The sequence below is a fragment of the Phacochoerus africanus genome, chromosome 3 (genome assembly GCF_016906955.1).
Source record: "Phacochoerus africanus isolate WHEZ1 chromosome 3, ROS_Pafr_v1, whole genome shotgun sequence".
NCBI classification, from domain to species: domain Eukaryota; kingdom Metazoa; phylum Chordata; class Mammalia; order Artiodactyla; family Suidae; genus Phacochoerus; species Phacochoerus africanus.
In genome coordinates this window covers 179,462,189-179,475,307 of record NC_062546.1, presented here as the reverse complement: position 1 = coordinate 179,475,307, position 13,119 = coordinate 179,462,189, and the positions used below count along the sequence as shown (strand labels likewise).

The window sequence follows — 13,119 nt, the reverse complement described above, 5'->3', positions numbered from 1 at the left end:
TCAATCACACGTATTCAGTAGTTCTACAGTTGTTTTTGAATACCTATTTAAAAAACAATCCTGAATTACAACAGCCTGACTTTGTAAGAATTCACAAGCAAAGTTTGCTAACACATCTTGTCACACTGAATTTTAAAATCATCTGATATTAAAAATTATCTATAAAATGTGAGTAATGCTAAATATTTTTTGATTCTTTACATTAACCACACTAAAATGCCTTTAAATAAGTAAAAGGCAGTACTTTAGATACAGAGAATTTTAATGAAATTGGTGTAGTTAAGACCAAAAAGATAAAGTGGACATTGCCAGTTTATCTTCAGATCATGCCTTATCAGGCTAGTGAACACAACTTGAAACACAGGTGCATCTTGCTCTGTTTGGTGAGACAGTGAAGGGATCTTCTCAGTATTTAAATGTTAACATAGCCAGTTATAGAAATCTAAATATAAAACCCATCTCCTTTAAGTTTTGAGAAGGTATTGACCATTTTCCTGAAAAGTTTAATGTTCCATATTCAAGTTTAATCATCTCTGTAGAAGGGGAAAACAGTGATCATACTTGTTGAACTGGAATTACTACTAAAATTCAAAAAGCTGACCATATTCATTTAGCCACCAACCAATCTTACCTAAACCAGGACCGTCCAACAGAAACATTCCATCAGCCAAACATGATCTGAATTCTAGTGTATGAGATCAATTTAAATATGATACACATATCAAAGTTATGAGACATTCCGGTCTTGTAACAAATAAGGTGATGGCCAACTTTTACTCATTAGCAGCTTTTTTGAAATAAGCTACAAAGTCTTCCCTTTCTCTCTTCTTCTTAATGCCAGTGAAGATCATTTTTGTTCCAGGGATGTACTTCTAGGGATTCTCCAAATACTCCATCAGTGTCTCCTCTCCCCAGGAGATGCCTTTGTTCTTATTGGCATCTGTGTAAGTGAATCCAGGAAGCTGACCTGTCTTCCACCCAAACAGACCATTGAGGTTTGGACCAGTCTTGTGCTTGCCTCCCTTTTCTACAGTGTGGCACTGGGCACACATCTGAACAAAAATCTTCTTGCCCTTCTCCATATCACCCATTTTAATATTGTTCTTTCAGGAGTTCCTGGCGCAGTGGTTAACGAATCTGACTAGGAACCATGAGGTTGCGGGTTCGATCCCTGCCCTTGCTCAGTGGGTTAACAATCCGGCGTTGCTGTGAGCTGTGGTGTAGGTCACAGATGCGGCTCGGATCCCGCGTTGCTGTGGCTCTGGCGTAGGCCGGTGGCTACAGCTCCGATTAGACCCCTAGCCTGGGAACCTCCATATGCCGCGGGAGCGGCCCAAGAAAAGGCAAAAAGACAAAAAAAAATATATATATATATAGTTCTTTCACCAAACACAACGACAAGTGTCTACTCACAAGCCAGACATCCTGCTCTCTAAGTCAATGCCAGATCTTTTAACCCACTGTGCAAGGCTGGGGATGGAAGCTGCATCCTGACACTGCAGGCATGTCGCTAAGACCCTATTGAGCCACAGTGGGAACTCCAGCTTATTATTATTATTCTTTTCTTAAATTCAGAAAATGAGTAATGTAAAAGTCAATAAATGAAACAAAATATGGAAAGAAATCTCAGTTAAGGGAACTTTCAATTGTATCAACATATGAGGCAATTGCTTAAAAAAAATAACTTTCTAAAAAAATCTTAATACAAATGTTTAAAATATGTACATATTGTCAGTTGGGAGGTATATACAGAATTCATTTGTAAACAATTAAGTATATACATTTCACACCTTACTTCTCTAGTTTCTACTCAGTGCCCAGGATTCCTTGGAGGACTTCTGGCATGGAAGGGGTGGACAGCTATGGTACTGGAAGCCAAACTCATGGATCATACTCCATGGAGTGACCATCCACCCTTCTCACCCTGGTCCTCTGCAGGATATCCCACCTCATTCAACTCTATCTTTTCAGTTATAAAAGCCAAAAAACTGGATATCAACTGGTATTTCCTTCCTTCATCCAATCATATACAAACATTGTCAATTTGCCTTCATAAATTTATCCTGAATTCATAATCAATTCCTATCATTTTAGATTAATATACCATCGTGTCTTTCCTGAATTTCCGAACTCTGGGATAACTGATCTTTCATCTACTCTTATCCTCCAATTCATTCCCTGTACAATGCTAGAGGAAATATTTCCAAATTTAAAGCTAACCTAAGCAAGTTCCTTCCTTAAAATGCCCTATGATTGTGCTTTGTTCTGGATAAAGAAATGTCTACTACTCTAGGCTTCTTATCACAACACCTCTTTGCCTTCTTCTTCCCAGTTGCATTGCTATAGAATCCTCCTACACTAGAGACTTTGCACATTCTGTTCCCTGAACCTGAAAACCTCCCTCCACATTCATGGCTTCCCTTCCTTTAGGGATGTCTTCCCTAGGTCAGGTCTTAAAGGCAAGGACTTCATTTTATAGCACCTTTTTTTCCTTTAAAGCATTAATCACAGTTTTAAGTTGGAAATATATTAGTAAAATTATTAGATTAGTGTACATCGTCTTTATTTTAAATTTTACTCATTAATATATCTCCAGAGCCTAGCACAATGCCATCATATATCAAATAAACTAATTTACTTAACTAAGTTAAATAAAATAAATGATGACAAAGTGGCTAGATGAAAGAAGCGAAGTGGGGTTAAGGAAGAGTTCAAGATACAAAAATCAATGTGTTTGTGTTGATAGAAAAAAAGGCAATAGAGATATAAGTAAAAGCAAAGCTCCTGATAAAAGCTTAGATTTAAGAAATGAAACATAGATTGAAAATGCAATACATTTGCTAGTAGAAACAGGAGGAAAAAAGGAAAATTAGATTGCATATGCAAGAACTTTGTAGTGTTGTGGAAAGAATTGACAAGAGTAGCTACCTGGGAAATTCTACATGGTTTTTGTTGTTGTTTTCTTCCTTCCTTCCTTCCCTCCTTCCTTCCCTCCTTCCTTCCTTCCTTCCTTCCTTCCTTCCTTCCTTCCTTCCTTCCTTCCTTCCTTCCTTTCTTTCTTTCTAATACAAGGGTGAAGGAAAGGGAGAGGAGAGGATGAAGGCTCAGGGTTTGGCAGAGTATGAAGAAGGTTTCAGGAGTTCCTATCATGGCATAGCTGAAACAAATCTGACTAGGAACCATGATGTTGTAGGTTCGATCCCGGGCTTCATTTAGTGGGTTAAGGATCTGGCATTGCCTGAGCTGTGGTGTAGGTCACAAAAGCGCCTTGGATCCAGCATTGCTGTGGTTGTGGTATACGCCAGCAGCTGTAACAGAAGGTTTGAGGTAGCCATGTTGAGATTGGGAGAATGCTCTAGATGTAGAAATTAGAATTAATGTTGGACAGCACTCAAGACTCAGTTGATTAGGAGACTGTGCATTAGTAGCACACGACCTATCTATTTGGGGGTGTGGCATTCTCTAGTAGCTATGAGCAGCTCAAGTGCAAGAATGGAGAAAAACTATTGTGCTAACCCAAGGTTGGAGTTTTGATACATCAGTCTGATGAAAGAACAGGAACCTCAGTTTCTGGCAAATCTAAAACTGTCATTCGCTAAAGCAGTATCTTTATAAAACCATTGTATTTGCTTACTTTATTACTTCATTGGACTCTTCTCGAATACCATTTTATTAGAGTTCTTCCCTGATGATTCAAAATATTTTCTGTTGATTTTTTAAATTTCCTTAACACATTTTATTTTCCTCTTCGTTCTTGCCATTATATGAGGTAGTCATTCCTTCCTTCCTTTCTTCTTTCTTTCCTTCCTCCTTCATTCCTTGAATTTATCTGTCCCTTTTAAAATTATACTATATGAGAATAGGGACTTTTAAAAAACTTGTTAAAACCTAGCCTTAACTCTTCCTAGAAAATAATAGCTCAATCAGTGCATAAATATATTCATTATTTAAATAATTATTACAAATACCCTGAGTACCAAGAACATTATAGAGGGAAATTTGGGGGGTGGTGATATAGGGTCAAAGTGATAAGTTATATTTTCAAGACCAATCAGTACTCATTTCATATTCAATTTTGTCTAGTTTGTATAAATTTCTGTTTAATTTTAAATTTTTAAAAATTATTTTTTATGTTTCTTGCCTTTTGTCTTTTTAGGGCCACACCCATGGCATATGTAAGTTCCCAGGGTAGGGGTCAAATTAGAGCTGTAGTTGCTGGCCTTTGCCACAACCACATCAATGTGGGATCCAAGCTGCAGACCTACACCACAGCTCGTGGCAATGCATGATCCTTAACCCACAGAGCAAGGCCAGGGATTGAACCCATGTTCTCATGGATACTAGTCGGGTTCATTAACCACTTAGCCCTGATGGGAGCTCCTAAGTTTAAAATTATTTAAAGCACTAAAATAAATGTTGGCTTATTTAAATTTATTTAACAATAACCTTTTGAAGGTCCCCTTCTCTTCCTTTCAAATTCACAATCTTAAGACTAAACTCTTCTATAACCTCAGTAAAAGTTTTCCATCTCACTTTTCATAAGTGACTTCCATATTCTTATACTTTTCCACAGGCTTATTCACACTGTATTGAATTATTTATTTATAGAAAATTTTTCTTACTATATAGTGAATTGTTAAATTAGATTTCATTTGCATACTTGCCTTTGTCAACCACAACACAGAGTCTGGTCCTATTAAATTTGAATGAATATGTGTTGAATGAGTGAATAAAATATATGAATGAATGAATCCATTTGGCAGATAAGAAAACTGAGCCTCTGGAGTGAGTAATTGATTTATCCAAGTCCGCAGAGTTGATAAGGGAGGGAGCACTAGCCTTCTGATACCCAGATAAAAGCTCATTGTCACATGTATTACACTTTAGTTATGGATTTGCATTCCTAAAACTGCCATGTGAATTTAATCCTTTCCAGGAATCTGAGCATGAACCACTTAAATTTTCCAACTTAAATAGCCCATTAAACCCTCAATTTTGTTTTGTATGTTCATAACCTTCTGTGCAAATGTTTTTCACATTAGCTGCTCTAAAGCAAAACAGCATGGTTATATAAACAGCAGTACAGAGCAGCGCCATGCAGCTAAATGGGATGTACCATTGTATCACAAAAATCCTTGAGGCCTACAGAATTCAAAATAAAGTAAGAAATCTCTCTACCTCATATTTTAAAAATTGTTTTTCACAAGAAATTTTTGTGCCATAAATTGTGATTGGAAAGATATTTATATAGTAATAAAGGAATATTGTAAACTTTTCAGTTATTGGCTCATTTCACTGTTTTGTAAATCAGATAATTTTAACTCAGGATAGAATGCTATTCTTTTGGGGGGCATTGTTCCAAGAGCAGTTTGACAAATGTTAGGGACAGATAAAAGACCACATAGTCAAAAGACATAGGCAAAATTCAGGAATTTAGATATTTACTATCCACAAAGCAAATCTTGGGATGCCATGAGGTGAAAAGTAATAGACACATAGACTAAATGAGTAAAACCAGGAGTCCAGAGATATAATCAATACCAAACAAAGATAATCTGCATATGTTTTGTTCTAGTGTGGTGATTTTGGTCCTCTGAATTATTTCACGATCCCCACTTAGGTAAAAGCTAATTTATTGGGACCTATTCTTTGGAGGTTCCCAGGCTAGGGGTGTAATCTAATCAGAGCTGTAGTTGCCGGCCTACGCCAGAGCCACAGCAACGTGGGATCTGAGCCACGTCTGCGACCTACACCACAGCTCACAGCAATGCTGGATTCTGAACCCACTGAGTGAGGCCAGGGATTGAACCTACAGCCTCATGGTTCCTAGTCGGATTTGTTTCCACTGCGCCACGATGGGAGCTTCAATCTTTTGAGGTTCTTGACTGTTTCTAATTAATAAATACATGAAGATATAATATAGGTGTGATCCAATTAGTTATGTGGCCTAAGGCAAGTGACCCGAGTTCTCTAGTCCACAATTTTCTATCTTATACGCTTTTTGTGAGGTTACAATGAAAACTGATATGAAATAGTTAATACTCCCAACTCCAGAGAATATAGCAAAGAGTAAACTTGTCACAATTTTCCATAAGCACTGAATGTGGACAAGAGACTTAATGGTTCAGATGGAGCAAGATTACTTCAGCAATGCAAACAGTGTGGGCATCAGCATAACTGTAGCGGTTTCCCTGCCCCCAAGTCCATGGGACAGCACACTGGACACAGATGGATGATGAACGTGCAGTGGATTTATATTGCTGCTGAAAAATCTGGAGCTTAAAGAACCTCCTGCTTTTTTAAATAAAATTTAATGTAGTGTTGATTTACATTAATAACTAGAGTTGATTAGTGTTGCACCAATTTCTGCTGTACAACAAAGTGACTCAGTCATACATATATTTACATTATTTTAAAAATATTATTTTCCATCATAGTCTATCCCAGGAGATTGGATATAATTCCCTGTGCTATACAGTAGGACCTTGTTGTTTATCCATTCTGAATGTAATAGTTTGCATTTACTAACCCCAAATTCCCAGTCCCTCCCACTATCTCCGCTCACCCCCTTGGCAACCACAAATTTGTTCTCTATCTCTGTGAGTCTGGTTCTGTTTTGTAGAATGGATTGTAACTGAGCAGGATCCTGGGGCGCCTGGGCACAAAAGCCTTTTTTTTGTCCCCCATTTCTTGTTCTTAGGAAATGGTCCCCATTCAGCCACCATGATCTTCCTTGAGTTCCTAGGGACAGGTTCAGACAGTTGTTGATCAGGGAAGAATAGGGATGCACAGATAAGAGGGAACAGTCAAGAAACAATATTACAGCTTTGGGGAAGGGTCCTGGTTCCCTCTCAAGGGATACACATAATAATATAGGCATCTCATTTACTTAAGAGAAAAGTTATATACCCTTTGCATCTTTTAGAAATGAATATTTTAAAACTGAGCCCTTCCCTGTCCTTCTCCCTGGCTTAGATCTACCCTAAACACATCACCCATAAGCTAAAGATTGGGCACCCTGAGCATAATTGCCTGTGGATTAAGATTATTAGCACATGATGTTTTTCAAGAACTTTCCTGGTTTGTTCTAATCTCTGATCAATAAGCCCTTTTCATAAGCACTGTTATTCTAGGCAATAACCCAGAAGACCACCGTCATGATCACACCAAGATCTCCTGACTCCAGCTTTGATGACTAAGATTCCCCCAAAGAAAGAAGAATGCATGTTTGTCCCAATGCTGATTCCTATCTGAAAACCTGTTTTTCTCTTTTCTACTGTAAAACTCCTCACAGTTCTTTCCAATGGGGGGCACAGTCTTGAAGGCATAAGCCTGCTGTGGCCCCCCTTTGCCTGGCAAAGCAATAAAGCTATGTTTTCTCCTTTACCCAAAACACTGTCTCTGCATTTCAATTTAGCACCAGCAGACAGAGGCTGAATTCTGGCAACAATATCATGTGGGATCCTCCTGCTTTTAAAACAAGCAGTAAGCAAGGCAGCTACATGAATAATCCTGAGAAATGACTGAGCTAAAATAGAAGTCAAGACCTTACAACTTGGAAACAATCAGTACAAATATTAGGCACAAAAAAGGCTCCTGGGGGAATGCCTCAAAACAGAAAGTACTTTCAGTAATATAAAGTATCATTATCCAAAAGAAGTGAAAATATATACCCACACAAAAATGTGTACATATATGTTCATAGCAGCATTATTCATAATAGTTAAAAAGTGGAAATAACACAAAGGTCTAGCAATTGAGGGATGAATAAACAAATATGGTATATCTGTAAAACAACATTATTCAGTGATAAAGAGGATAAATACAGATACATGCCACACAGGGAAGAAATTTTAGAACATTATGCTAAGGAAAAGAAGCCAGTCACAAGACAGCAGATATTGTAGTAATCCTGTTTATATGAAATGTTCAAAGTAAGTTAATAATAGAGACAGAAAGTAGATTGGTGATGTTCTTTTTTTTGAGATGGGAAAGAAGTGGGAATGGGGATTGACTGCTAATAATACAGAATTTCTTTTTTGGGGATGATGAAAATATTTGAAAATTGCATTGGGTGATGATTGGATAGCTTTGTGTGTATATATACATATATATAAATACATATAACACTGAACTGTAGTTTTTAAATGGGTATATTTTATGCTATATGAATTATATCCCAATGAAGTCTTTTTTTTTTTTTTTTTGCAAACCATTAAACATTAAACATACTGAATGTGTTGGATTATCTGTATTAACTCAGTATTACCACTGCTCCATTTAAGGTATTATAAAGGAGAAGAAAGGAACTACATTTTCCAGAGCCTCTTTCCCTCTTCAATTGTTGGTTAGAATTGATGAATGAGAGGCTCCTCAGTGATGTTTGGAAGGTGGAAGAGATGAAGAGGTAATTATTGTCCAGAGGCAACTCTTTAGAGAATAGGCAATTATGAGACTCACAGAGAACTTGGAGAATGACCGGTTACAGTGCTAATGGTTAAGATGATATATGGCAGCTTCCTTAACTTTCACCCATGGACTTCCCATTACAGTAAAACCCTCTACTCCTATATTAAAACTCCTCATTCTTGGAAAGCATAGAATGGTTTCTGTTCTCCTGATCCATGGTTCTGACTGAACCATGACTGGACCACTTTTGGGTCTGCACAAACAAAAAGTCAAAGATGGGAATTTCTGATGTTTATCAAATTATAAGCATTTCTCTACCACTTTGGTCAAAATGATCAAACTATTTTACATTGAGACCTTTGTGCTTTCCTTCTTTCTCCATGGTATAGAAGTCAAAATTTTTGGCTGGGACTGGAGGTCCTGACTCCATGAACCCTTTCTATTATTTGCATTTTCCTTGCTTTGGAGATAGACTTGAGTTCCATGCTCATCCTGAACCACAGAGGTCCAGCATTCTTTTGCCACAGGGAACCACATTTCACCCCTGTCGATTCATTAGAGAGGAGCCCAAAAGTTCTGTATGATGGTTGAGGAAGCAAGATAAAGGCTGCTTGCAGATGTGAGGGTTGAGGACTAGGCATTATAGCCATTCTGAGCTCAAAACCACAGAGAGAGGGGTACTGAGAACAGAGAATTGAACTAAATGAAATGAGCATCCTAACATAACCATGCTTAAACTTCTACTTTGGGGCTTTTCAATTACACAATTGCAGTCCTTTTCATGTATATGTAAAGGATTATTGAACTACTTTTTCTGATTGTTGCAACTAGGTACAATCCCATACATGCCTAAAAGATGTCTAGGAAAGTAATACCATCTAAAGAGGAAACTATGACCACATTTCTATTTTTCATTATATCATCAAGCTTTAAGAAAGAAAGAAAAAATAAATGAAAAGTATTAGGGATTAAATTCAAATTCACATTCAAAATCACTCCTGCATAATAATGAGTGATAATCAATAATCAAGTTCTCCCACTGTGTTTATCCAACTTACTGTTACTTGCTAATTGAGAAGAACTGCTCTCTGATAAGAATGTTAGAATCCTGATATTCAGTTAGACCTAAGAATCTTCACACTACAGGAAAAAATTAAGTAATGGAGACTCTGGAGTATATTGGGAAGTAAAAGGTAGCTATTAAGTTTGTAATTTTATGTAGAAAGAAATCAAAGCACCAGAAGAGAAAGAATAAGGGAAGAGTAAGACTTTGAGGAAGTGCCAACTTGTCTCCTGTGACCCTTTTACATAACAAATACATTTTTTTTTTTTACTTAATCAACAATGTAAAGAGTAAGCACTAGGATGGCTATACATGAGCTGAATATGGTAGAAAATACTGTTGAGGGAGAAAAGAGAGAACTTGATGATAATACAGTACTTGCAAAACAAGCTTTTACTATTTCCCTCCTGACATGGCGTCTGTTGTCTACCAGGGCAACCATATCCAACAGTAATTGTCTAACGATTGTTCCGTACTGAGAAAATACTTCTGATTACAGACATTAACACGTTTAAGCATTAAACTGCCTCACTGTAATTACCCTTGAGTTTATTCTCACAAATGAATTAATATGTTGATCGCTTGGACTAATATAACCAGCAAAAAGGTGATGAATTGCTTCCAAATCAGATAAAATGAAGCATGACATCATTTAATTAATTTCATGGAAGTTGGGGTTGAGGCAGAAAGAAAACATTTCCACAGGGGCTATCTTCCCAGAATGGGGTGTGAAGCAGGGGCAGAAAGTAAGAAATTGAAGATGAAATCTAGTGTTACCGAAAGCTCCTTTGTTTTCAAGCAGGTGGATTTGCATACTCCAAGGTACCATCTGAGACAGATATACTTTTGCAGACAATTGCCCAGATCATGGGCAATTGTGTGCCCCAGTGAAAGGTATTAGAAGGCAAAATGTGCTTGTTTTTCCATTCTAAAGCTGAGAATAATATTCCTTGTTAAGTGACTAACTTGAACCAAAAGGATACAAATATTAAAACTTAGCTCTGAAACAGAAAATCAAACAAGTTACAAAAAGCAAGAACATATGGGATGAAAGATGTACTAACACTGTGTGATTAGGACTAAAATATGAATTCTCCTTTCTCACTCATGTCCAACATGATTGGGAGACTTGGTGAAGAACAAAAAGGCGGGGAACACAGGAAGAGAACGTTCCTGATTCAGATCAAAAGATGACTTGCCTGCGTGACCAGGAGGATAGTAATCCATCTTTCTGACTAGTGTCCATGTTGTTTAGTCACCCAACAAAAAGAGCTTTAACAGAACTACTAACAAATCAATAGTAATTTATTTAGATTATGGCATGATTTCTTCCACTATCACTTACCCATTCCTACATTTGAAGAAGCTGGAGTCACTTAGCTAAGGATTTTTAAAGGAGACACATGCTTGATTTAACATGGCTTCCTTCATTATGCATAATTTTAAAGCAAACTTTAAGATATAGGAATGAAATATACCTATTAAAATTCCAATTGCTAATAACATATACTAAACACTTGAGACTTTTGAGTTATAATTTTATATTCTTGTATTTTCACAGAAAAATTTTCATGTTTTTATTTCATACTAGTAAACAAAAGCTTAAGATTTTTTTGTCTTTTTTTCTTTTACTGAGTAAGAGTGCATAACTTTGCAAACAACAGGCTCTCAGCAACAATTCTTAATTAATTGAATTTATATATGTGAGAATGCAAACACAATAACCGTAAAGTCTGGTTTGGGTCTCAGCTACTTTCCAGGTTACTTTAGGCAACCTATGTGAGTCTGCATTTTCTTAACTATAAAATGAGCTCATTAATATACTCACAGACTTGTATAAGGATTTGGTGTAGGAAACATATAAAGCAGGTTGCACTCAACAAATATTGCTTTTTCTTTTTATCAATTATTGAAATTAACACTTATTTTTAGCTGTATTCTACTAAGTCAACAAGTTGACCTCATATCCATTCAATTCACACTCAATCCTATACCTTCCTTCTTAATATCCCTGTGATCCCATTGCTACCTATCATCAAATACATTTTTTGCATAATGGTGAAAATAATCATTTTAAAATATAAGTAGGATTTCTCACATTTCCTACTTAGTACCCTTCAATAATCTGATTTACCTTTAAAATGAAATCCAAACTTCTTTCCATGCCTACGTTCTCTGACTTCTACCTCCTTGATTTATCTATATTGCTTTATAACATCTTCTATTCAAATACTAAAGAAAAAAAAAAAAGACTAAGAGATCAAAGAATAAGCACAGAATGGAGAAGTTTTACTGCCAATCAAGGAGACTAACTTAGCATAGAGCCTCTGCTCTTGGTGGGGAGCCTGGAAAAGGTTGGGGGGTGGTATGTAGGTCTTTCAAAGCCAAAAAAGGAAAGGGAATATTTTGAGTCCTTCTAAGAAGAGCAAAATCTCTAGCATGATAAGCTGGTTAGTTACTTTTAGGCTTGTTGATTTAGGTAAATGCTGAGGACTGAGTGGTTGATACTGAGCATGTGGAGAGCCTACCTGGGATAGGGGGGCCCAGCTGCCTTTATTACAAAAGTTCCATTCTAGAGGCAGGATGATGGTGCCCAGTCAGGTCTGCTCCATGACCTATATGCTGGGAGGTCAGTCAGAGCTTGTCATGGCCATACTGGCCTTCTTTTATTCTGGAAATAAACATTCCTGCCTCAAGGCTTTCTCCCATGCTTTTTCTTTTGCTTGGAACATTCTTCTGCTCTTCACATAACACTTTTTTTCTTTTTCTTCACAACTCACCTCAAATTTTACCTCCTTAAAAAGGTCTTTCTTGACCACCACTTCATTCTCTAGTATTATTCTCTACCTCTGCTCATTTTTCTTCATTGCACTTAGAGTACTTTACAGATTTTCCACCTATTTACTTATATATGTATGTGGTATACATGCAAGCAGGCATGAATCTTTGTTTTTCTATTTATCAGTCTCTGTATCCTTCTAGACTGTTGATCTGAAATAAATAGACTGCTAGCTATTTCTCCAGCAAAGAAGGGTTTATTCAGGATCAGTAAAGAATCACACAGGTCAGGCTCTGCAACCATGGTGAGCCATGTGAAAATCCCATTCCAGTAAGGAAAGGTGAAATTTTATAGAAAGGAAAAGGAAGTTAGGAGGATTATAGCAAAAAGAAACAAAGAAAAAAAATGTCCATAGGTTTTCATTGGCTGAGTCCTTGCCAGGAAAGAAGGGGAGTTTTTATTTTTTCTATTGAGCACTGCTATCATGGTAGGATATGAGAATGCCCTTTTCTGTTCTCCTAATTCTATTTAATTGAAGTTTATGTTTATTAATTTTTGTGTATTCCCCTTTGATTAGGCTCTTTCTCTGACAGCATTGCTGATCAATAGGTTTTCCAGTTTTTGAGAGGAAAAAACTTTCCTGAATGAAGTAGAGTGTCTCACATTAGAGGGAAACTGCAAAGATGGGGAAACCTATTAAGGTCACATTCTATTAACAAGGACAGTTAGGTGGGAGAATTCTCTAGGTTGTTTTCTTTTCTTTCTCTTTTTTTTTTTTTGCACCCAGGGCATGTGAAAATTCCTGGGTAAGGGATCGAACCCACACTTGGTGATAGAAGGGTTGGTTAGCAATACTTGATAGTGGCCT

At 36.9% G+C, this 13,119-nt stretch overlaps 1 pseudogene; it reads right to left on the bottom strand.

Annotated features, from left to right (window-relative positions):
* Positions 1-746: 746 nt before the first annotated feature.
* Positions 747-1,091, bottom strand: LOC125122267 (cytochrome c-like; annotated as a pseudogene).
* Positions 1,092-13,119: the final 12,028 nt, after the last annotated feature.